A 26,369-nucleotide genomic window follows, 5' to 3' on the forward strand; every position below is an offset into this window, starting at 1 on the left:
TGCTAGTGGCTGCAGAGGCTATACACTCAGACAGCTACAGCACTTGTGTAGCATTCCCTATTGAACTTGAATTCATTATTTCATTGCTGGGACAAGGTGATATCATGAAGGTCCTTTGGAGTAAAGTAGCTGAAGAGCACCAGCTGATCTGCTAGGACGGGAAAAAGAAAAAAAGACAGGATGGATGGGAAGTCATACCTCTCCCAAAATTTTAATAGAGCATAAAATTCAATGAGAAAAGCTATGGGTTTTCCTAGGCATTTAGATTTTTACACTGGAATCTACAGTTGCTGACTGTGGTGGACTTAAATTTAATTAATTATTTAATTAATTACCCTGGATTTATCAGATCAAGGAAATATCACCTGGTATCCAACATCAATGTATTCAAAGAAAGATTTCACAGAGCTGCAGAGGCATTCAGAAAACTACATGCCCACTCTCGTCCTGACTTCTGACTGTACACTGCTCTCCAATGTTAATCATATTGCACATCATTGATATAAGGCACACAGGAATGCTAGTTTGCTGTTTCCAAAGATCTAACCAAAAGGGTAAGCTCAGGTTACTGCATAAACTAAATAAAACAAAGCATTGAATCATCTGGGAATTGTCTCAGCTGAAAAGTACTGTTTTGGTTTACAAAATCTGCCCTGGCTTGAAACAAATATGTTCAGTTTGCTACTGCAGCTTGTGAACTGTAAGTATTGACCTGTGGCTTGCTTGCTCTACTAGAAAGCAGATGATTTCTAGAAATACCTATTGTCTGACAAAAAGCTTATCTGTTTTTCATCAAGTTCAGTGCCTAGTGGTGTAGCAGTGATTTATTCTTTTCTGTGGCCTGATAGTCCTATTAATCATAACCAAACTGTCTGGCTTGACCAAGTAGGCACTTGCCAGACAGCTTGCCTGAGATCCAGTGATAGTATACTATCACTGCCCTTCCTAGCACTAGTACTTCATTCCACTTCTGTGATCTTTGCTTTGGCATGTTTAGCTGGTTTTAGTACTACACAAAAATCTGAATACACCTATTATGTAAAACTTCTTACTTCTCTGGTAACTGGTGTCTCTGGCTGCTAAAAAGCACATAGTAATTAGTGTAGTTGTCAAAAACAAAAACAAATAATCTGTTTTTATTTTGGTTGTGGGGGAGAACTTGTGACATTTGAAGATGAGGATAATTAAAATTCACACAAAATAGAAACAAATTAATATGAATTTTTATTTGTATATGGTTTAAGGGCTACATTTGGTTGCACATATATGTCTGTGGAAGCTTAGAAAAGAAACAGAATCTGTCCCAGGAAGAAAGCATTTTGTAGCATAGTCTTTGGCTGCTACTGCAACAGTTGAACAACCTCTAAAAATGTATGGATATCATGCTAGAAAAGGGTCTAGCATGTAACCAGTGCCAGTCTAAGTTTACCTAGCTGGCTCTACCACATTAGTTTGAAGTTGATACTGGTTGTAACCAGTGAGGACTTCTGAGCAGGGGCTTGTTGACTGTAAGTAGCTGATTTAATGAGTAGTGACAGATTCACTTAGAGCTGGTAGTAGGTAGAAATGTTACTTTTATGGGCTCTATAATCTTAACAAAATCTCCCAGGTTACAAACACCTAAATGCACAATGTTTGTCATGTTCATTGTCTCAGTGAAACAGCAAAGAAAAGCAGACTGGAAAATGAAAGAATTTATCAATTTGCCCCATGCTTTCTCTCTTCCGGCTGGATGGTTGTTCAACTGTACTGTGTAGTGTTCAGGATGGAGAGGGCTATTCCCAGGTGTGACACCTGCTCTTTGCATGAGTGACGAGGGGATCAGCCAAGGGTGGCACAAGGGAAGGCTCATTCCTGGTCCACAAGTTGTCACCTTGGCTTCAAGAGGCATCTAAATGGAGATTAATTAAAATTATGTATTCCCAATGTATTCTATGCTCAAAATCTCCGTCACTTGAAATTAAGGCTTCATTACTGTCGTATAGCTGTGGGCTATGTATATATGCATGTGGGCCCTTTCACCAAGAACCAATTCCTGTCCTGATTAGAGAAATAAATCCTTGCTGGGGGCTGCCATTGTTGGGCATATGCACTTTTCAATGGTGCATCTTCCCTCCATGCTACACATGTGGCACACTTCCTGCAACAAATGTGAGTTTGGAAACAAACTAATAATGAACTTTTTTATTTTGTTTTGTTTTGTTTTGTTTTATTTTATTTTATTTTATTTTATTTTATTTTATTTTATTTTATTTTATTTTATTTTATTTTACTTTATTTTATTTTATATTTTTTCTTTAAATAAATATCTATTAGGAAGAATTATAAAAATGCAAGGATTTGATGATTTCTACATTAATATCACTTCAAAAATCACTATTTCATGTATAAAAAAAGATGAACATCTCTTCCTAAATGGGATGTTGGCACAGGGAAATGGAAGAAAATACATAATCTTATTCAAGAGAGGTATAAAGAATTCAGGAGAAATCTGGGGGAATAAGTTTTCTTTAAATCTATTGTTAACATGGCAGCTAAATTAGGAACCTTGGTAGATGTTAGGAACACTGTACTTTGTTTCCTTTCTCTGATTGACAATCCTTCACTGCAAAACATGTCCTGAATTTTACAGCTTCAGAATGTCAGTGTTACTGTTATTGAATTCAGTAACAATTAATACCTTACAGAAAATATTGAAATTGGCTATTTAAATCCACGTTATGTGATTTTACAAAAAAAAAAAAAAAAAAAAAAAAAAAAAAAGCTGTTTAAAATTCCCTATGACTGGGTAAAAAGCATTAAAGAAGAGGAAACAGCACATAATATTTTTTTTTTTTTTCGTGATAATTTACAAGATTTCTTGTAACTGAAATTGCTCTCTAGAGTATTCTTATTTTGCAAAATATGTAGGTAATTGTCCTAATAAAATCTGAAAAATTCTCAGATTTTCTTGTGGTCCAGTATATTTTATATCATGCAACAATTAAGTTATTTTATTGCAGATGAGCATCTGTTACTATTTATTGGGCAAAGGACATACAATCTAAGCAGTTCTGTCCCAGTAATTTTCTTATTTTCCAATTCAAATCTCAAGATAAATAATTTCAGTGTCAGTTATGCAGGATGACTGCATATCAGTATCCTGACACTACAGCTTGTAAATAGAGGGAAGAATGGACAAAACAAAACACAACGAAACAATCCAAACACACTCTTCACTGATTGCAGAGTGAGCACAGAAGATGGCAAAAAATTAATTTTTGCCATTGTCTCTGGAGCCTTTTCCTGTGATGCTGGGTGGAAACTTTACATGGTTTCCAGGTGCCACTCAGTTGTGTGCCTCTCATTACTGTGACAGCCCTCTGCCCTGTTGGGACAAGATTAATCTTGAGGGAAATTTTGTTGTTTCTTTCCAACATTAATTAAAATTGACAATCAGATGTTGAAATAAATAGATCCATCTCAATTCCTTTTGCCAGGTGTTACTCTGGGTTTCTCTGGAACAAAAGACATTTCATGGGCATGTATTATTCTAGGTATATTTCACATATTTTGCTATTTTAAAGGGGGGTCCAGTAGACACCCTTTTAGACTAGTATTTTGACATCCTTGCTTGTTTTTTAACAAGATTTTTATTTGCAAAAATACTTGACGTAGGATTTAAAGTCTTACTCTTCTCCCCCGCCACTTCTCCACAATATTATAATAATGGTCATAAGCACAGGAGCTCAGTTTGGAGGTTAATGTTTGGCTCCTGATGCATGCCTCCATGCAAGGGATGAACATCATAGGAGGAAAATCTGAGGGAATTAAGTGCAAATCTCCTATTCCCTTGGGGAGGGCTTCAGTCATGAGACTGTCAAAGAAAGAAATGTAGCTTCATTGGTAAACATTGTTAGTTTTTTTTTCACTGAGGTAGCTATATTAGAGGCAGGCAGCATGAGTTACTTCTTTATTGAGCATCCAAAGATTTTTTTAATGTCCTGTCTCTTGGTAGGAGATTATCAATCCTGGCATTTTTAGACGTGCTTGTGGTCACTAAAATGTTCACAGTACAACATTATGCTTCCTGAATGTAGCAATTTCAATACAGTAGTTTGGTAACCAATTATATGCTATTCTAAAAATTTAAATTTTTTTTAAGCTTTGCAAAAAAATATTGGTAAGTGATATTATGGTAAATTTCTAACACTCACATGTAATGATTGGTAAAGGAAGAAGACTAAAATCATCCTGTATTGGTTTGGATGTGCAAAAATATTACAGTAACATGAAATTATGTACAGTATGAAAACAATTGACCAATGATTTGAAGTGAAAATCAGAGGACTTTTGTTGCACAGAATTTTTGCTGATTTGCCAGAGAAAATACATCTCCAGCACTATTTCTATATGCCATAAAAAAAATCAATGTGGGTAGCAGTAAATAATTCCTGATTCCAAATACCTTAAATGAAGCCACTGAAACTCAGTGGAACATCTCTAACAGCACTCAGCAGTATTTGCAAAAAAAACCAGCAATACTTAGTGTTAAAAGCTTTAACTTCATACAGCCATTCCCAGCCTGTTTTTAAAGAGGGAAAAAAAATTGGGGGGGGGGGGGGGGGGGGGGAGGGGGAGGAGGGGCATCTAACACAGAATAAATATGATATGGACTATTTGGGGGTAAATCATTCATAAAGAAATGAGGATGGTTCAGAGCATTATCTTCCTGACTCAAATGTAGTAAAATGTTAGCTTTTACAAGAACACATTCTTCTGCTTGAAAGACATTTGAATGGGCAAAAACCCATGGATCTCCTTCTGATCCTTCTGCTGAGGCAACACCTACCATGCACAAAGAGACTGCAAGTAGGATAAGCACAAATTTAACAGCCAGCATTATTACCAGTAGCTAGATGTAACATGTAGCTTCGCCAACAAACCTATGTGAGCCCGGGAACACAAACAAGGTGCTGAAGGGTCACAGTTGCTGATGCTGCTTGGCATGGGCTCACCACCACGCTTGCTGACAACACCTTCTAGCTCCCTAGGTCTCTCTTTAATTTTTGGATACCTCTTCATGGCAGCACTTTACCCCTCAAATCCCCGAGCGACAGACAGTCTTGCATAGACTGGCTTATCTTTGCCTGTGGTTTTACCTTTCTTCTCTCACTTGATTCCTCTCTATATCTTTTCTCACAGCTTCTTCAGAAAGGTAGCAGTTTTCTCAGGTGTTTGAGTTGAGTTTATGCAGCCGTGTCAGATCACTTTGGCTGTGGATCAAAGAGTACAGATCATGTGGTCGGGAGGTTGCAAGTCTGACAAGCAAGAGTTAGGCAAAGTACTTCCATTGCTCTCTGTGAAACTTTCATACCTTCTTTCTCCCAATGAAATGTAAATCCTTGCTCCTTTTTTTTTTTTTTTTTTTTTTTTTTTTCTTTTCTTTTCTTTTTTTTTCTTTTATTTTTTTCTTGGCATATTCTGAGATAGCATACTACCTTTCATATATAGCATGATATTTATCTAGAGAGGTTTTTCTTATATTGTCACCCATAGGGATTATATCGTTGTAAGAAAAGTAATAAAAACAAACAAACAAACATTTATTTCATTATAGGAAAAGCCTCTAAAGCAAAACAAGAGCCATGGTGTACAAGCATATGCCAGAGCTCTATAATTCTCTGTTAATTGTCTTTAAGGGAAAGCTAATTTGTTTTTCTCTGGATTTAATTCCAACACAGAATGTAAGGAGAAGGAAGAAGAGCCCCGTTTATTTCTGTGCTTGCAGATTTCAATTCCAGAAACAGTATCTCATCTCCACTAACCTACTAGCTTTCAGAGCTGAACTGACAGGTGAATAGAGAACTGCATTTATTGCTGTTATAAGTCATTAGTAAAATCACTAACTTCTCCCCTTCTGTTCTTTCTCCGCAGTACAGCAGGAAGCTGGAAACCACATTGCGTCTCCTTGGATGTTCATGAGAAATACTGGACAAATACATCTTTCATCTTTACGGATCATGACAATGCTGTGTAACTACAAAAAATACATATAGTGATGTTAAAACTGACAATACAGATAAAACTATCTTCTAATAATATTTACAGATAAAGAGTTTCATGTGTCATGTTCAAAAACATGATTATTCACATTACAAATAATATTCCATGCCTATTATCTGGTAGAATATGATTGGTTATTCACAGAATCACTCACACAAATTTGTCCTAACCATCATTTTACATACATATCTTATTTATTACATGGGATCTGTTTTGCTCCGTTTTCAACTCCTAAGTTGTTATCTAACTATTTGTTCAATGCTCATGTCAGATTCTTAGAGAAAGACTTCCTATGGCATGTCTTATAGAGATAGGTTCAACTGTGTAGACATCATGGGTTAAGTCAGGATACAAAATATGCTTTCCAATGAAATAAACACTGTGAATTATGTTGATGTAAGCATGTTAAGAAACCTTGCTTCTGAAACATCATGGTCCTAAGAGAGCTCAACTCTACCAGGTTGTTTAAAAATATTGAACAAAAGACTGTCTGATTTTATTTATTTTTTTCAATGATGTTAATGTTGTTAAAGCTATTCTGTCAAAGAATGGTTTTAATCTAGAAGCTTATAATCTGTTCTCCTTTCTGTAGTGTGGAAATTGCACTGAGTAATTAAAAACAAACAAAAAAACACCACCTCTGAAAACAAACAAACAAAACAAATTAAAACAAACAAACAAACAAAAAACAACACACGTGCACACACACAAAAAAAGCCAAAAACAGCCACTCTTTTTTTTTTTTTTTTTTTTTTTTGAAGCAGTTACGGAAGAATATTGGGCATACGGAGAACTACTTTCAAATGTGATATGAGTAAAACTGCTGCTGCTTAGTCCTGGCACTCCTACATACTGGCAACTTTGGGGTAATTAAGTTAAATAATCTACTGAGAAAAGTATGCCAGCTAGCTCTTCAGTGTAATGATATTGGAAAACTGGGCTCTGTGGTTGTCTTGTCCTTGACATTTGCAGTAGTTCTATTTTGTTATTTCAGCTGGTATTAGCAATGATATTTATAACTTAGTTATACTTCCACTGGTAAATGCTCTACTATGAGGCACTGATACAAAGTCTTAATAGAGACAGGCCTTCCCCTTTTTAATTTCTGTTGCTATGTCTCCCTTGCTAATATGACATAGAAAAAGAACAAAAAATGAAAGAAGACTGCAGGAGAAAACAAACAACAACAACAAAAGCTATAAATTAGTCTGAACACGTCTTCTTTTATATTTAAAAATTGTTTGAATGGACATGCATACCATTTTCAGACTTATTTGATTTGCTGTCATAAACTATAAAAATGAAATGAATATTAACTCTAGACTTTACTGAAGTTTACCTGATCTCAGTCTTGCAAAATTGAAGCCATTCATATTTAAACCACTGAGAATTTTAAGCCATTTGGACCTGTTGGCCTTTGAGTTATATAGAAGAAGCCCTAAAATGGGTATTTCAAATACAACTGCAGGTAATGAATAATTCATGAATGAGTCTTAAGTGCATTGAATAAATAAAAAATGATTCATTTAAAGAGGCTTAGATTGAATAATAAATACTGTTTGAGATCATTTCATCAACTATATTTTAATGAACATTACTTCCAAAATTATCTTTCCAACTTGCAAGGAAAGAGGAAAACCCATGTAAATATGACTCATACATGCCATGGGAATGTATTTTGTGTTAAAAATTAAAAATAAATAAACTTTGAAACTTAGGTGTTTTCATATACTTATTCATTAAAAACATGTATACATAACTATTTCAAGGTATATATGATTTTTTAAATGAAATAATTTATAAATTTCTATGTATTTTGTTTACATAATACAAATCCTAATGACGAGCAGCACTGTTTGCCATGTTTAGAAATACAGTACAAAGAGAAAAAAAAGGATAGCAGAGGACTTCAAGGAAATAAAAAATGCACTTGCTCAGAGAGCAACAACCTTCTATGATGTTTACAGTAGAAAAAAAGCTTGAAGAACTTTATGAAGAGAATGCTCTGTGTTATCTCTTTTGTAAATGGAATAATGTAATTACTGAGATTAAGAAGAACCATGTTAAAACAAAAGAAAGGGGAAAAATAGAAACAATAAATGATTTTAATGTAACAAGAAATCTTTACAGTGCTCCTTGTCAAAGCAAAAAAGCTTCTATGAACAGAACATGGTTGCAGATGCAAGCTGAGTGAAAAACCAACCAACCAACCAACAACAACAGAAAAACAACAAACCACCTATTGAAGCACTCCAGCTGGAGGCAGATAACACTGTCATTAAATACCTTTTCTTTTCTTTTATGAATTCTAAAGCTCCAGTTGCAAAACATTCTGCTCCTTTTTGCCTCCTGATTGTGTTGCACTGAAAACCTTGAAGAACTGACAGAAGATTCCTGAGTTCAGATTGTCTATCCAGATTGCTAACTGCACGCTTTTGGGATTCAGTAAAATAAACAGGATTCCAGTTTACTACTAGTATATTGCAAAATCTTCCTTGGATCTATCAATATGAAACTCAATGAAGAAATCAGGTTACTTTAGCTCTTTATGATTCAGTTTGTTTATTATTATTATTATTTTTTATTTTTATTTTGTGTGTGTGTGCATGTGTTTATTTGTTTACCCACTAGAATTAAAACTTTCTGACCAGAGAGGACTGGAAAAGCAATGTATAGAGTTAGCAAGAAACTGTAAGACATTAAATGATCTAACTGAAAAAAATATATGCTACATCACCTGTTATATCTGAAACTGCATAAATTACTCTAAAATCTTATATCAGAAAGTTATCATTTGCCAAGACAGACAATCTCTTTCCAAACAGGAATAGAATGAAGCTGAACTGCTCATTCATGAAAGAAATTAATTAATTTCTCTTACTGTTTCTAATATTTTGAAAAGAAATAGAGATTAAAATAGCTATAAGGCAGTTTGTGAAATGTTTTGCTCAGCTGAGGTAGTCCAGAAAGAGAGCAATCACAAGACTAGATTGACTATTTAAGACACTACGATGTTTTTTAATAGCCTCTGATCTCTTATACCTAACAGTTAAGGGGATTTTTTTAGACAACTATAGATGTACAATCTGTAAAATGAAAAAGCATTCCAGTGATTCTCTTAATCTTGATATATAGTGCTATGTTTATCTTCTCCATTTTGATCTCATTATATAGCTCATCTTTGATAATGACATCTCCACAAATGTGGTTTTACTATGGAAACCGAAGAATGTGTATATAGTCAGCAGGCTGCCAGCTAGCTTGAGGAAACTTAGATGGTAACACTGCTCAGGCTTTAAAGTTCACAGCCCTAAATTCTCAGATAGACCTCATGGATGAACTAAATTTTGTTATTAAAAAAAACATCAGCCTTAAAGACACTGAGCATATGAGGTGCTAAAATCATTCAGATATTTCTAAGTGGGAGCTGAAGGCTCTCCAAAATTTTTCAGAACTCTGTTGAATGAAAGCCTGTCTTGGTCAGCCAAATCATCTTTTTAATAGTGATCTGAACAGTAGCATGGATATCTTTTAGCACATACAGCAATAATTTAAATGAAAAAAAATATTACAAAGATAATTTTTTCTCTTTGGAGCTCTAAAATGTTTGGTCTGAGATTCATATTTTCCTCTGTGTATTGCCTAATTTGTTGCAGTTTTTTTCCAGAAGCAAATAATGAGTAAGGATATATCAATTAGAGCCAGGTGGAAACATGAGGAACTATGTGTCACGTTGCTGTCAGCTCTTGTCAGAAAACCACAAAGTGCTCCTCAGATTCAATTTTCAAAGCTTCTGTCTTAACTCATATTTTCAATGCAAATGTTACAATGGGAGGAAAACAAGAACAACAACGCACTTTTTTATGTAGTCCATTTCTTTAAAAGAAATATCCCTTCATAATATATATGAAAAATTCTTCAGTAGAAAACAACAAAACCAAGGTAGTAACTGCATGATCAGGGAAATATTCACCACTTTTTAATTTAATAAAAGATAAAGGAGCTTATTGTTTGGAAGAAAATATTTAGTCTTACAAAATTGCATAAGTTCAATATTTTAAACTGACTGCAATTTTGTTTCATGGTTAATCTACTCTGGCAAAGTGAAAGGCCTGAAAAATGTGAATGCATTAAAGGGCTCCAACACCTTTAAAGTTCCTCATTTTGCCAGAGTGCTTTAATGCAACCTTACCTTAAATGTGAATCAGGCTTTTAGGCATATAAAATGTGTACTTCAGTTTGTCAGGTCTTTATACTCGAGTTTTCCATGGCATAAATGATTACATTCAGAACATGGGAAAACACAGAGCTAGACCTGCACTAATTACACTAATGTTATAATAGGAAAAATTGGATGAACACCATATACAAAATATACTCTCATTACTTTGCAATATTTTGATTACCAACTAGGCTGTTCATTTTGGAAAAAAAAGCTGTGAAGACAAAAGCTCAAGGAGATATTTCAATATGTCAGTTCAGTTGTGATGGTTTTTGCTGCTTAGCCAACAATTACAATTCTTGTTAAAATACAGTAATATTAACATATTAAAATATTCTGTGATTCTGTGAAATTCTGTACCTTAATATTGCAAAAGTCTTGCTCTGCCAAAATTTTAAAGCATCTATTAGAACCTTTTGAATTGTATTTACTTATCATGTAAGACAAAATATGAAGTACCTATCTTTAATGTAAACATCGCAAAACTGAATTCGTCAGTCTAATATAAGTAGAAATTTATGTGTTTACTTCCATTGTAAAGTACTAATATTAATTTTTCAATTTACCTTAAAAAACACTTAATGTTTGGGAGTTGCAGGTAGGTCACTGATATAAGAATGAATCAGCACAGCCAATGAAGCTTCTTTGAATTCTTCCCTTCCCTTCCCTTCCCTTCCCTTCCCTTCCCTTCCCTTCCCTTCCCTTCCCTTCCCTTCCCTTCCCTTCCCTTCCCTTCCCTTCCCTTCCCTTCCCTTCCCTTCCCTTCCCTTCCCTTCCCTTCCCTTCCCTTCCCTTCCCTTCCCTTCCCTTCCCTTCCCTTGATACAAAGAAGGTACCTTCTATTTAATTTAATAGTAAATATTTTAGTAGCAAAATGGTAGACCTTCAATGATCTTATGTATCAATAGAAGTGAGGAAAAGAAAAAAATAATCCATTTTCTTAGTGCAAAGACTGGAATGTGAAATATGCTGAGGATTTTTCCTCATCAGGAAAAAAAAAAAAAAAAAAAAGCTGGCTCTGAATATACTCTGATGATTTCATGCTATTTAAGGACTGTAGATATTAGGAAAAGTTTTTTCACCAAGAGGGTGGTTGGGAACTGGAACAGGCTTCCCAGGGAATTGGTCTGCCACCGAGCCTGCCAGAGCTCAGTGTTTGGACAATGCTGTCAGACACATGATCTGATTTTTATTTATTTATTTACTGGGGGGAGGCGGAGGAGGGTGTCCTTTGGGGACCCAGGAGTTGGACTTGTGGCTCCCTACCAACTCAGATATTCTATGATTCTATGACTCCTTTCTGCTGGTAAGTTTTCCAATGTAGTCTTTGGATTATTGTGGAAAAAAAAAAAAAAAAAGACAAAAAAATAAAAAGACAAAGTGAGCCAAGACAGCCTAGGTTTTCACTCAGTCCCTTACACATTGAGATACGTGACAATCAAGACTGAAGCCAACCCTCTGCAAAGACACCTACGTGCTATGAGAATAGCGTATGTCTGTATGAAAAGAAATGGCACCTACATTCTTTCCTTAAGAGAGTAAAGTGGAGATTGTGTTTTGTTTTCGTTCCTCTAAGTCATTTCTTCATTTGCCTCCTGCCTTTCACGCCCTCAGAAGGAGATTATTTTTGTTTTCACTTTTGATAGCTTACTACTGCTAGCACACTTGTCACATCTGTGTATTTTACTACTGCTTCTGCATCATACAGCTGTATCATTAATTTCTTTTATTCCTGTTTAACATTTCTGTCTACAGCTTAATAACAAAGTCTTTTTGAATTTTTATCATTCAGATTTCTCATTTTACTCTGGTTTAAGATGCTCTTATATTGAGTGTCAGAAGGTCGTTATTGCTCTCACTGATGAAGCTGAAGTTCATTCAAATCAAGTCTTGTTTGGGTATTAAGAAAATGTACAAGGGTATCTGGGGAAATTCTTTGTAAGCAGAGGTTTTCAAGAACAGGTTAGAGAAATGTCTGTCAGGAGCGATCCAGGATCCTCATTCTAGAGGTGTGATGGAAAGCAATGCAAGGCACAGGCTATGTGATCTAGGATTTCCACTCTCCCTACATTCTCTGAGCTACATGCTCTTTTGATGACAATAATTTTACAGATGTTTCATAATTATTTATCTACAGAGTTGATCAGTACAGCAAACCTCATGTCTTATTGGACAATCCTTATATGATCAGGCAAATTCTATTACTGATTAAAACAATACCTGTCTGGACTAGTTCCATTAAATTCTAAGGATTTACTCACCATTATTCACTATAGCTGCAATGTTAGCTATTAAGACATGCTTGCACATATGCACAAAGCTGTATCCTAATATGAGCAGATTATCCTTACAAAAAAGCCTCCAAGAAAACATTAGCCATTTGCTTCTGATATATTTTGCATTTCATATTTCATACATATTTTAAATCTGAAACCTGTCATCAGAAAAGCACTCTTCATAGACTGGATATTTCAAAGCAGAAGATATACATTTGCACATGTTCATAGCATAGTAGGCCTTTAATTTTCAGTGAGGTCTCTGAACTATTGTGTTATAAATATTTAATCATGTGGCTGTCTCCATCTATGTGTACATTGCCTTCAAACCTGCAGGAAACGCTGCTGTTTATCATGCCCAGTGGTCACTTAATTTTTGTGTCAGGGTAAACTGTAGTACAGAAGGCTTAATCCCTCATGGATTAGCTTCATGGATGATTTACTACAACCTTTCCATGCTCAGCCATTCTCTTAAATGGAAAGGGCATGGGGGGAACTTCCTCAACTGTAAGGAATATATTTATGTTAGCTGCATGAAAGCACAGACTCCAGAAGGGTAAGAAGCCCTGTTTAAACTTGTAGAAGAGTATAGACATCATCAAATCAGGTGTCTGGATGTCAAAAATAGGCTCCTAGTATAATGAGTGGAGCATCCAGAGTATAATTACGTGCACTTTGAAAAATATGAATGCTTTGGATTTATGTTGTACTGAGGATTTCAGCAGTAAAAACTATACATGGATGCTCTCATTATCTTTACCTCCAGCTGTCCTCCAGCTGATGTTTTTGGAATGTTCTCAACACCGTTTGTAAAAGCCACAGGAAAGCTGCTCACTGAGTCTGCTGTACTAGGGAAACTTTCAACACACATGGACACCTGTGCAAGAGTAAATAGTATCACAGAAAGCCTGAGGTAGAAAGAGATCTCTCGAGACGGTCCAGCCCCTCTTCTAAGACCAAGGCCACAGAAAGCAGGTTGCCCAGGACCATGTCCAGTCAGTTTCTGAATATCTTCAAGGAGGGAGACTCAACAGCCTCTCTGGGCAACCTGTGCTAGTGTTCATTTATAAGTGAAATTATCGAAGCTATCTACATGTAACTCTTAAATCTATCCCCATTAGAATAAAACCAAATATCTAACATATGTTTATATTACACTTTCTACAAACTCTGTCTTAAAAAAAATATATATCTTATGAAAAAGTAGCAATATTAGAGTACTGTTTTGTACAGCACAAAAAAAGGAGCACCCAACTATAGTAAATGACATGCTTAGCTTGAAGCAAACAAAAGGAAGCACAAGTCCTTTGCTGTGGATATACTTGAACTGTGTACTTTAAAAGATAAGAAAAAATGCTCTAACACTGGCATTAAAAAGAAAAAAGAAAAAAAAAAAAAAAGTAAAACCCATACAAGATGCTTTTTTTCACAAAACTGGATTTATTCAAAGCAACATTTGTTGTATTTCCCACAGGTGAAGTAATGTTTGAAGCTACAATTCAGTGCATAATATTCATAATCAAATAAGACTTTTCTTATGCAAAGTAAAGTTTGAATTCTCATTTCCACTTTTTATAACACTTTGCTAGTTTTTGGTAGCCTTTGAAAGGCCATATGTTACATTTAAAGTAAATTCAAAATTGGATCAATTAATAGCATTATATAAGGAATCTGTAAGAATGAGAATGAAAGCTTAAATGTGCATATGAAAGTTACTTCTCTGTACTTAGTAAACAGGAAACAAAAGAATAAAATTGATACAGCACATACCAGAGCCTTGGACTGCAAGGATCCAGGGTTTTCATTTGTTCTTCTGCTGTTGTATGTGTAATGCTCAGCATGATCTTTGCTTCTGTAGGGAAGAAGAGAAGTTTAAAATGAACAGGATGAAACTAGGATTAATTTGTAAAGCACTGAGATCATTGATGGAAAATAATACAGAAATTATGGGATATCATTAACTATTTTTATATGTATATATATTATTTTATCTGGGTTTCTGACACAAAGATTTTACATACAGTGCAAATTTGTAAATTGATTATATTTTTGTTAGCTATGAGTCTGTTAAACTAGGATGATTAAGTAAAACCCTAGTTATAACATTCAAATATTTCTCTTTTCTTTTGATCCATTTGCTGTGACATCTGCCTTAGATCTAAAAACTACCAGCAGAGAATTTATTGGCTATGCAACTATCAAAACAATTAGAGTGAAATATCTGGGAAGGGCTGGTCACATCCACCTATCTACTTATTCTCATTATCATTATGCATAGCATGTAGGCAAGAATTCCAAGAATATATTTATATACTTGAGAGTTTGTTTATATTATAAATAGAATATTACCCTAAACCATGAAAAGTGTATTGCCAGTTTCTGGTAGACCAGAACATTATTCATTGCACACCAAAATTTGCACTTGCAGAGAGTGATAGTCACTGAGATTTCATGAGCTATTTGAAAGAAGGTGGTGTCTGCAAAGCATTTGAAATATATATATTTGAAATATATGTATGGATATTGTACATATAAGTGCACACACATACTTAAATGTATCTGTATATACATGTATTCTATATAAACATATCTAGAATATATATGTGTGTATATATATACTATATATTTTTTATTTATATAGTATACTATATTAATATATAGTATATTATATTAATATATAGTATAAATATATAGTATATATATTCTATATATAGTATATATTTACAGAAAAGTAGAATGGGAACAGCATATTAGATTTAATACAGTTAAAAATGTGTACACATTTTATACAATAAATCATTGACTCAAAGGAGACGGTGAAACTCCATGTCAAAATTTATTATGAATAATTGCCTAATAGGATGAAAACAATTGAATATATGGGATTAAGTGTAATATTGTACATAATTGCATTAACTATGTGTCCTTACCTCTTTATTTGACCCTCTGCTCTCAGCTGATCTAGGATACATATTGACTCACTGAAAGAAACTACTTTTTTTGGACTTTGTATACAATTGTGTAATATGATCTTGCAGAAGCAGTTTATTCTCTTGAAGAGAAATGTTGATTATGTTAAGCATGTGCAAATTTTCTGATGGATGAGGCCTCCAAAATATATGATTTTATTTTGGTATCTCTACTTTTTATTCTTTCTCCCTTATTGATCTTTACTAATAAAATATTAATTCTACACTCTGTGACCAGTTCTGTAATTTCTACTTGATAGATTTATGCTATTCATAAAGAAAATATAAGAATCTAAGTGTTTTCCTGTGCCTGTGCTGAATTTTTGAGAACACAGAACTGAGTAGTAGGTATTATGGATCTAACCTTCCATATCTTTCTTTTCAGTTTGTGTTTCGCTTATGACAAATTTGAAAAGCTGAGCTACACCAAAGAAGTTAAAAACCTTTATTTGAAAGGAAAGGACTTTGTTGTAGAAGTGGTTAAGATTTTAGACATAGATCTTTATTTTTTTTTTTTTTTTTTTCAAACCATTTAACTTTCTCCTAAACTGCAACCTTTGTCTTGAATTTATTGAGTACAAAGATGGTTAGGATGTTTTATTTTTTTCATTCTCTTTGAAACAAATGTGCAGAAATTTTCCTTCCCTTTCAACAGTCAGTGCTTCATACAGCTCTCCTATGAAATAGATTAAAAGTCTTTTTGAGCATCTTGAGATTCCTTGGTATAAGGGAGCACTGAATGACTTGAAACTGGTGTTGAAGAATACTTACAGAAGAAAATGTTGTTACTATGATCTTTTACTGAACCTGTCTTGAACACCTGTAACTGCCTTCTTTTTTGTCCCAAATGCTCCTAATGATAAAAACTAGCTTTCTCTTTGGAGCATATCTAAAATAATGCTATGGGTGCACTGGGTAAAAGGACAAATAACTTGCTGCAGTAGAAGAAAAATCTATGGTCTTAATATGTAACAAGTTGTTTAAACTTTCCAAAGAGAAACCTCCAGAGGTGCCAGAAACTTCAATCACAAACCTCCGTGCCGCTGTTAATGACACTTTTGAGTTATATGTCCTGTATTATTTATGTAGATTTAAGTGGATGATGATATTTAGCTTCAATAAGTTGCTTTGTAAGGCAGATTTTCCCTAGAGAATATCAAGTAGAGGCAGAGGTAGGTTGCTGACTAACACCAGGTGAACTATTTGAAATGCATGACTTATGCCAGTCAGATGGAAGGGTTTCACCCAATTTGGAGAGGAGTAGGACTTCACCTACATGTTCCTCCTGAGAATTCCACTTACTGCTCATGCACTGGAGTTTGGCTTTCAAGATTGGCCCATTACACTGAATATTGTTACATGAAGAAATAAATTGAAACTGAGAGTCTAAGTTTTCTAATTTATTAATGATTAGATATATGGGTGGTGGAATTTGTGTCTTCAATATAGATATATATATTTTTTTTCACTCTCAGTTTTGTTGTGTCTTCTCTTTTGCTCAGTAAAGCTCACAAAATGTAAGAAAACTGAAGGCAAAACTCCCAAGTCCACTCTTCTTTTTCTGGTTCCTATAAAGTCATGCTACATGCCAGACAATACATGTTCTATAGTTTGAGGTTCATTCAGAACTGTGGTTCACTCTTTCACTCATTCCGCTGCTCCTGTCAGGAATGACACCATTTAAGTCTACTGGAGAACCACACCAAAACTCAGTGTTTGGGGACCTTTATCTGTTGCTGGCTGGCCTTGTAATCATCATCTTTCCACTTATTTCTAAAAACAAAACTATTTTCTTCTAATCAATTTTTTGCCATGTTTTGTGGATTTTCTTTCCCTCAGTCACTTTTTTTCCTCCATAGTTTTGGTTGTAAACATTTTTTTCCCTATTTATTTAACAAATTAATAATTTCTGCATATTATACATTTTTAATAAAAATGTCAGATACTCAACATTTCTTGAATCATACAATTATGAAAAAACAACAATGGAACGGAGAGAATGAAGTTGGAGTATTTTCCTTCTGTTTTTAATTTTCTATATCAAACACACATATAGCTCTATACCAATCATAATAAAAAATGAATGTCCAGATTTATATATTTTAGAGTGTCTAATAATCCAGAAAGGAAGGCAGCACCTATCAGCTATTATGTGCATTGGAACACTTACTGGCAATTTTTACCTGTTTTAGACACACGCATTCAAAGATCACTATCACATTTAGCAATGCTCACCTGCATCTACTTATATCATTATTAACTGTATTATTTCCTTTTTGTACCTTTTATGCAATTGAAGAAATCCCAAACCTTCTTGCCTACTGTCACTGTCCACTGGAATCTGGAGGGGTCTTGTCAACGTTTCTACTTCTTCCATCACATCCATCTCACTGCCTGTCTAGAGACTAAACAATGGGCAGGATTATTCATGTTATTACAAACTTGTGAGATGCTGGCTGCCTAGGCATAACACCCTTTGGTGTGAAGATGAGAGGCAGCATGACACAAGTGTGGAAATGAAGGGTTTTGTGTTCTTCTGGGATTTAATGAAAGCTTTGATCACTGACCAGGCTGTAGCAAGGAAAGAGCCAGCATCAGATGCTCTTGCCAGTAGAATTTAAGACACTGTGGGTGGATTACAAACATTGGCTCTGATGCTTCTGCTCTGATATAAGGTCAATTTGGTATTCATTTGATCTATATCTACCTAAGATGAGATATTCATCCTTCTCTTTAAAGATTTGCTTTCATATTGCTTCCACTGAGAATTCTTTTTCCTCTTTCTTACATTCCATCTGTCCTACTGCTTTATTTTATTTTACTTTATTTTACTTTATTTAATTTTACTTTATTTTATTTTAAAATTTTCTTCTTCCTGACTCAGGATTGATATTTTCAGATACAGGCTTCTGTGTCATTCTAATTTGTCTCTCTCTTTCTTACAGTGCTGAGATGTGGTAACTGTTGATCGGCTGCGCCGATGGGCTGAGGTCAACTGCATGAAGTTCAACAAGGCCAAGTGCTGGGTCCTGCACCTGGGGCGCAATAACCCCAAGCAGAGCTACAGGCTGGGAGAGGAATGGTTGGAGAGCTGCCAGGCAGAGAAGGACCTGGGAGTGATGGTGGATAGTCAGCTGAATATGAGCCAGCAGTGTGCTCAGGTGGCCAAGAAGGCCAACGGCATTCTGGCTTGTATCAGAAACAGTGTGACCAGCAGGGCTAGGGAGGTGATCGTCCCCCTGTACTCAGCTCTGGTGAGGCCGCACCTCGAGTACTGTGTTCAGTTTTGGGCCCCTCGCTACAAGAAGGACATCGAGGTGCTTGAGCAGGTGCAGAGAAGGGCGATGAAGCTGGTGAGGGGCCTGGAGAACAAGTCCTACGAGGAGCGGCTGAGGGAGCTGGGCTTGTTCAGCCTGGAGAAGAGGAGGCTCAGGGGCAACCTTATCGCTCTCTATAGGTACCTCAAGGGAGGCTGTAGCGAGGTGGGGGTTGGTCTGTTCTCCCACGTGCCTGGTGACAGGACGAGGGGGAATGGGCTTAAGTTGCGCCAGGGGAGTTTTAGGTTAGATGTTAGGAAGAACTTCTTTACTGAAAGGGTTGTTAGACATTGGAACAGGCTGCCCAGGGAAGTGGTGGAGTCACCATCCCTGGAAGTCTTCAAAAGACGTTTAGATGTAGAGCTTAGGGATATGGTTTAGTGGGGACTGTTAGCGTTAGGTCAGAGGTTGGACTCGATGATCTTGAGGTCTCTTCCAACCTAGAAATTCTGTGATCTGTGATTCTGTGATTTTTTTTGATTGTCATGCAGTCCAGAAAAAGTTATTCCTCAAATACATGGGGAATTATTGTGATCTCAAGCTGCTTAATATTAATTCAACTGAAAAACTGAAAGTCATTCCTCTAGCTTTATCCTTACTACAATGAAGGCAAGCCCTTTGAATAAAGTATGCTTGCAGCATTTTATTTTCTGTTTCAAATGCTCTTAAAATACATTAAATAATATGACATTGACTCTGTTTACTCTTATGACATTTTAAAATGTAAACAAATGTTGACAATTTATTTTTTGGGGCTCTTATCAAGGCTACTATTAGACTCCAGTGATCAAAATACCAACAATTTAACTATCCAACACCAATCAATTTGTCTGTCCCCAAATTCTTAGGCATGTCCAAATACATTTTGCAAAACAACATGAGTTGAAGATTTTCAGATAGTTTCCAATTCCAACAAGAGTACTCCAAATGGAAAATACTTGAATTGGTATAGAACTCCTGTCAAAGATCTCTGGTGTTCACTATGCAATCACCTGAATTTATTTATTCCTACATAATAGCTATACATTTGGTAAGGATGATGTTAGTGAGTTCTTATGTAGATAAGTACAATGAATCTCATTGTAATAGTTATGAATCATGTATTAAATGTGATATACTAGTGACAATATACTTAGGGGACAAATCTGGAGCTATATCAACATGGTGCTTGTTGATAATAAAAAAATAAAATTAAAAAAAAAAAAAAGACTTTTAGCAGTCTTAAGAAGAGAAAAGGAAGCACAGTGTAAAAGAGTCTTTCACTGATTTTTCTTTTCTGAGACTGTTGATTTAAATTGAAGAAAGAAAGTAAAAGTAGAACAATGCAAAACAGATAGGAGTTACAGTGGTTCTTCGGTTTTGTTCATTTGTTGCGTCCCCCTACAGTAAACAGTTTTACCAGGGAGTTTTAACTGATGAGATGCTAAGGCCTAATGCTTATCTAGTCTCCCAAAGGGCACACTGAATGGATGGCAAGATTACCCTGAGATGAAATAGTTAATATTAGAACATTTTCAAAGATATATTAAGCCTCGAGCCTGAAGGCTTAGGTGCAACTCTAGTAGGATTAGAAAGAAATGTAATGTGGTATGAAAGAAATGTAATGTAAATGTAATATTTACCTGCATAATTAGTTATTTAGTACTAACCTCTAAAAAGGGGATATTGGACTGGATGAACTATGAGTTGGAAACTCAGTGACAATTTTCTTAATTTATGGCTGTACTGTTCCTGCATCCTATGTTTGAATTTCCAGTGCTGTTTGGAACAGGAATGGAATTATCAGTGACAGAAGATTGTGTCTATATGTATGTGTGAGAAAAAATACCTGGTTCTAATGAGCAGAAGCAATTCATACTTTCATTTACAAATGACCTGTTTTGGGGATGTGATTTAGCTGAACAGTGAGATTTTCTCCATCCTGCTCACAGCACTTGATGTGTTTGAAGGGGAACAAGTTGATTTTACCTATCAGGATGATTACAGGTTCCAGAAAACCTATTTCAACATAAGCAACTGATTATTCATGTTCCAGTAATAGAATGGATGAAATGGAGGCTTAGAACATCAGAAGGGGAAGCCAGAGCAGGAGTGGAGCCAAGCACTCTCTACCTTCCTGTTATGCAGAAAATTTAACATTTCTGTGATACAGGAGACTTCTACATCAAACTGTGTCTCTTCAGCAAAGTGCATCTTGGAAAGCAAGTGCTCCCTCACCAGTGCAAAAGCTAAAGGATTTCTCCTTTAACATTTATGAATAATAGCCCTGAATACCATATATTTAGATACGAGGTATATATTTTCATCTCTATTTGCAAAGAGATCAATATGAGACTTTATTTATTTTATTTATTTATTTATTTTTTTAATCTAGAGGATTTGCAAAAAGAATATTGAAAATACAGAAGACTGGAAAATAAACGTATAGGTTTTCCTACAAAATAACCTATGTGCATTGAATGGACATGTAATTAAACTGAGATTACAATATATTATTTATATTATAATAGAAGTCCCATGATGCTTCAATTTACTTTCTGATCTGGGGGGAAAAATAAGCTTCAAGGGCACTCAAGTGTCCTTCTCAGAGCACCATCACCATCTCAGAGCAACAGGATTCTCTCCTAGAGCAATCATCACTAAGGCAACAACAATGCTGTCACTAGGTTGTAATTGGACTTTAGAATCAATGAGCCTCTGAAATAGGTGGGAAACACACAACTTGCTTCCCAGTCTATCAGTCTCATCATTAGTGAAACATATGGTGACGGAATGGTGTTTGAAAGCTTTTTGCCAGCCACAAAGACTAGAAAGTCTAGAAAGAGTAATATCAGACCTTAGCTTGAAAGAAAGATTCTGATAGCACCAGAGTGCTGGTTGGTTGGACCTCTGAATGGAGTGTTTGATCTTTAACATTTTTAAAATAAATATAATAAAAATAAATGAAGTCCCTCATATATTGATGTCTTGTTGTGAAAAATGTGAAACTTCCTGCTTATTAGAAAGTTGCACTGTGGAAAAAAAGACTCAGTTCTAAAACTAACACTCAAAAAAAATGGTGAATCAGAAAATACCTCTCTTTTATACATAATATAATACTGTAGAAACTGGAGGGGGAAAAAAAAAGGAAGAGAAAAAATGTTCCACCAGCTCCAAACAAATCCTGACTTGTTATATATCCTGACTTGATATACAGTTATAAATCCTTGATATACAGTTATAAATCCTGACTTGATATACAGAAAAAATCATTAATATATATATATATATTTTTTTTTTTTTTTCTCATGCCACTGTAAATGTTTAGAGAACAGAAGGTTTTGAGGAAAGAACAATAAAACTGACAGATCAAGGAAGCGATTCTTAGAATAATATTCTGCTTTAAAAAAATCTCAGTGCAGATATTAACACACTATATAATTTGTTGTTATAAAGTTTTTTCAATGCCTTACTGGAAAAAACAAACCAGTATATAAACATTTCAAAAATCTCTCACTGGTAAGTAAGAAACTTTGGCTAATAATGTAATTATCTTATTCACAAAAGTGATTTTCCTACATGTTTAGACTACAATTTAGCTTTCTTATATGAGTGATTTTTAAATTACTGTTATAGCATTTTGCAATAACTAATTATTAAAGCTCCATTTATACTGCAAGATTTACATGGAAGTCAAGAATGTAAAAAATGAAATAAGGCATCACAGAAAACACAGCAAATGTTTTCAGCACTTAGTAAATCCTATGTTTTTTAATTTCTTTATTAAAATTTATGTTGCCATCATATACAAACCTGGGATTAAGGCATGACTATAAAACACTTAAGTTTTCAAGAATATGAACATCAGTAAAGATAACCTCTAAAGACACACACAAGTGTTTTGGTGCAATTGGAGACCCGGGATTACATTCAGGTAAGAGTTTAGAGAATTCCTTCTAAACATAAAAATAAGTCAAGCCTTAGAAGATGGATATATATATATAGACAATGAACTTTTAATTATTTTTCTAATTTCTTTTCTTCTCTAAATTACAGCAGTCAACCACTGTTATTTTTGAAAGTAGTTCTATGGTAACCATACAGATCAAAGCATGTGTAGAGGAGCAACATTTGTAGAGAAAATTATACCTCCTGTACCAAAGATGACAGACAGAAAAAAAGCAGAAAAACATGGCGTCTATATTTCCTTCCTTAAGTTCTCCTCTGTCTCTCAAATTTCTGATTTCTTCTGTCTCAGCTAATCTAGTAAAGAGATAAAAAATTCTCCTTACATATCTTGCTATTCCTTTTTTACTTATTGCATACAGACTTTTCCTTGTTTCCTTACCCTCATTTTGTTGAATGGAAGAACTATAAAAAAACATCTGCAAGATCAACATTAGTGTTAATTACAAGCGTCCTTGTGCATAACATCTGAAAAATCATATCAATTTGAAGAGTGGCAGATGAAGAGCTTTTTTTATGAAAAAAAATAAAAGAAAAAAAAAAAGTATGGAACTAACCAAATCTTGAATTTCTAAGATCATTTTCCAGGTAAACTACACAAGATAAATTAATGGTCAACACATAAATGATTTATTTTGTTTGTGTGTTTTTAACATAATACAATTGTATTATGTCTTATTAACTCCCTGGAGACTCATAAGGCTCTTGATTTTGTTGTATACCATGAATCTGTGGGAAGGAAAGGAAGAAATCTCTGCTCCTCACAGGAGAAGGATCTCTTCTCCCTAATCTCTTCTATTTTTTACAGAAGGTTACCATAGCCTGATGTCTGAGCCTAAATTTTAGGGTGGGAATCTTTCGTCTGAAAAATTAACATAATAACATTCTGTAGAAACTTCCCCCAACACTGCAAAAAGCATGAAGCATTTAGTGGCCTCAAGAAAGGATGAAGATAAATAAAAGTAATTGTTTGTGGATTTGACTAAAAGTCCAGTCTGACAGCAAGGTATGATTAGAGATATCTTAAAGAGGAGTTCTCTCAACCTTATTTTCTTTCTGTTTTCACTTAACATTGTATGCTGCCCTTTTAACTTGTAGTACTTGTGGGATACAAAAGAGTCTGCAATTTCAGATGGAGCAGCAGGTCTTTCCCGAGAGGGCTTCTCAGGCCACATCTGAGTGAGTAATTGTAACACAGCTAAGGCTCATCCATGGTTCTGAGGGAACTGGAACCATAGAAATAAATGTTCTTTACCTACAAACAAGAAAGACCCCCATTCACTGTGTTTACTGGTGGCTGTCCTTAGGCTCTTAGCCTCAAGGAAAAGCCTTGTGCTGTTCCTCCCAAACTGTTCTCAGCTGCCTCAGGCCAAAATTCATGCAGAGGAAAGGTTGCTGAGGTGGTCCATAAAGTTCACATGTCGAGGGCTCAAGTCCTTTCTGTCTTCCTTGGTTTACTTGTCACAGACTTTTAATGTTTCAGTCAAGTTCTTCATATCCTAATTAATAATAAAATAATGGAATGCCAATAAAATTATGGAATGTAGCTTACATTATTAATCATTTTCCTTTTCTTAAATGGTGTCAACATTCCAAATCTTTTTCTTGGACTGCATGTTTTAATAATTTTTACCTCCATAAATGAGTATGGAACAATCAAGAGATATCTAATTATTGATTGTGTTTTTAAAATAATATTCCTACGCATGCAAAAGTAGCAGACCACAGAAATCAGAAAAGTGAGAAAGAATCATTATAAAAGGAGTATTTACTTCACCAGACTAAATCTTTATTTAATCATTTGTTGTACAGAAATCACTGGCCATCATTTCTCTTTTCTCTATCTTCTTCCATCTATTTTTTCAGTTTTTGTGTGCCCATAGAGATTCAGGGAGCAGACTCTCATCCAGTATTCAGGGTATTCAGTATATGGGCACAAGTATGGACTATATATATATATATATATATATATATTTTTTTTTTTTTTCTCATGATTTTCCTATGAATTCCTAATATTTGAACTTCTGACAAGTAGTGAAAATACAGGAGACCTAGTTTACAGTCTCAACACAAGTTTTATAAAAGACCTTTGCATCTTTTCATAAACACAGAGAACAGGATGTGTGTATGTGGTGAGGTGAACATTTTATATTAATATTTATTTGGCTGTTAAATGTAAGTGCATAGACAAAATAAATCAGAAGAATGTGGTCTGCATTTTCATTAGTGTAACAGAAGGGAAAAAAAAAATAGTTCCAGTTTAACTCATTTCATTATAATTCTTGTAAACTGCTTCAGTTTCCGGGAATTAAATTAATTCTAGTACTTAAATTATAATAAAGACAATTTTTTAAAGAATGTGTGTGTACATGTAAAATATTTTGCTCTACCTATATACAAGACACAATAAAGCCCTAAATGGAATGTATTGCTCAACTTGTATTGCTTCAGTACAACACAGAAGTCTATTGTCATTTAGAGCCAAAGGTATGTTGGGCTGTATTAAAAAAGGTGTGATACCATTAACATGTCTGTGAAAATATGCAGTCAAGGCTTGTTCAGGTAGATCATCTGCTAGAAACATTAAATTCTAGCTGGCAAGAATCCTGAAAGTTGATGGGTGATTGCCAAATCACATATTTGTTTTCATTAAGCAGTTTCACACTTTTACATTTAATTACAATAACTTCTTGGGCTGCCTTGCTGAGGTCCTGTGATGGAAAGAACATTGACAGGGTGACCCCAAGGATCCAGGCAGTTCCTCCTGTGCCATACAGAGACCTGCCAGAGGAAGATCCTCCCATCCACCCACCCACAAATGCAGGCCACCTGTCTCTTCCTCCAAGCACAGGGACACGTACTGACACCTACAGAGTGGGTGCTAGTATTTGTCTCCTGATGGTTCTAGACTTCAATTCTAAAACAATTTTTCTGACCAAACAAACAAATAAACAAACCAAAAAATTATTGGGATGTCATCAATAGGAGGCCATAACACCAGTAGACAGAGCTAAATATGACAACAGAGTTCATTAGCACACACTGATTACATACTCAAGCTTCAAATCTCTTCAAAATATCAGTAATAAACAAGTGTTTACACTCAGACCAGTCAACAAAATGTCATTTCCATCTTCTTCATGGAGAAGTCACCTTACAGCAAAGAGCAGAACATTTGAAATGGATTTGAAGGAAAATAATTCACCTGGGACTTATGAACTTTTTGGAGTAGAAGGCCTTTGTCAGCTGAGTCAGTTCTCAAGATGTGGTAATGGAAAAAAAGTTTGGACTATCATTTTCTACTGCTAAGTCAAATAAGAACTTGAATAATCAGGAGATGAGCTATACTACTTTAAAAGTAGTATTACATCAAGGTCAATCCCAGGCCTTCATTACCATAAGCAATTATGTAATACAAAGCTGTCACACTTAGATAGAAGTTGGTATTTTGTCACTGTCCCATAACCTTATAAACAAATATACTTTGTAGGGCCTCACTAGTGCAAGTGCAGCTTTTGAGATGAAGGCTAACAAGGTTTCTCTTGTAATGGTCCAGTAGTACTTCACTTTCCTCCAAATACATGGATATTTTATC

Source organism: Aythya fuligula, chromosome 3, assembly GCF_009819795.1.
Source record: "Aythya fuligula isolate bAytFul2 chromosome 3, bAytFul2.pri, whole genome shotgun sequence".
Taxonomy (NCBI): domain Eukaryota; kingdom Metazoa; phylum Chordata; class Aves; order Anseriformes; family Anatidae; genus Aythya; species Aythya fuligula.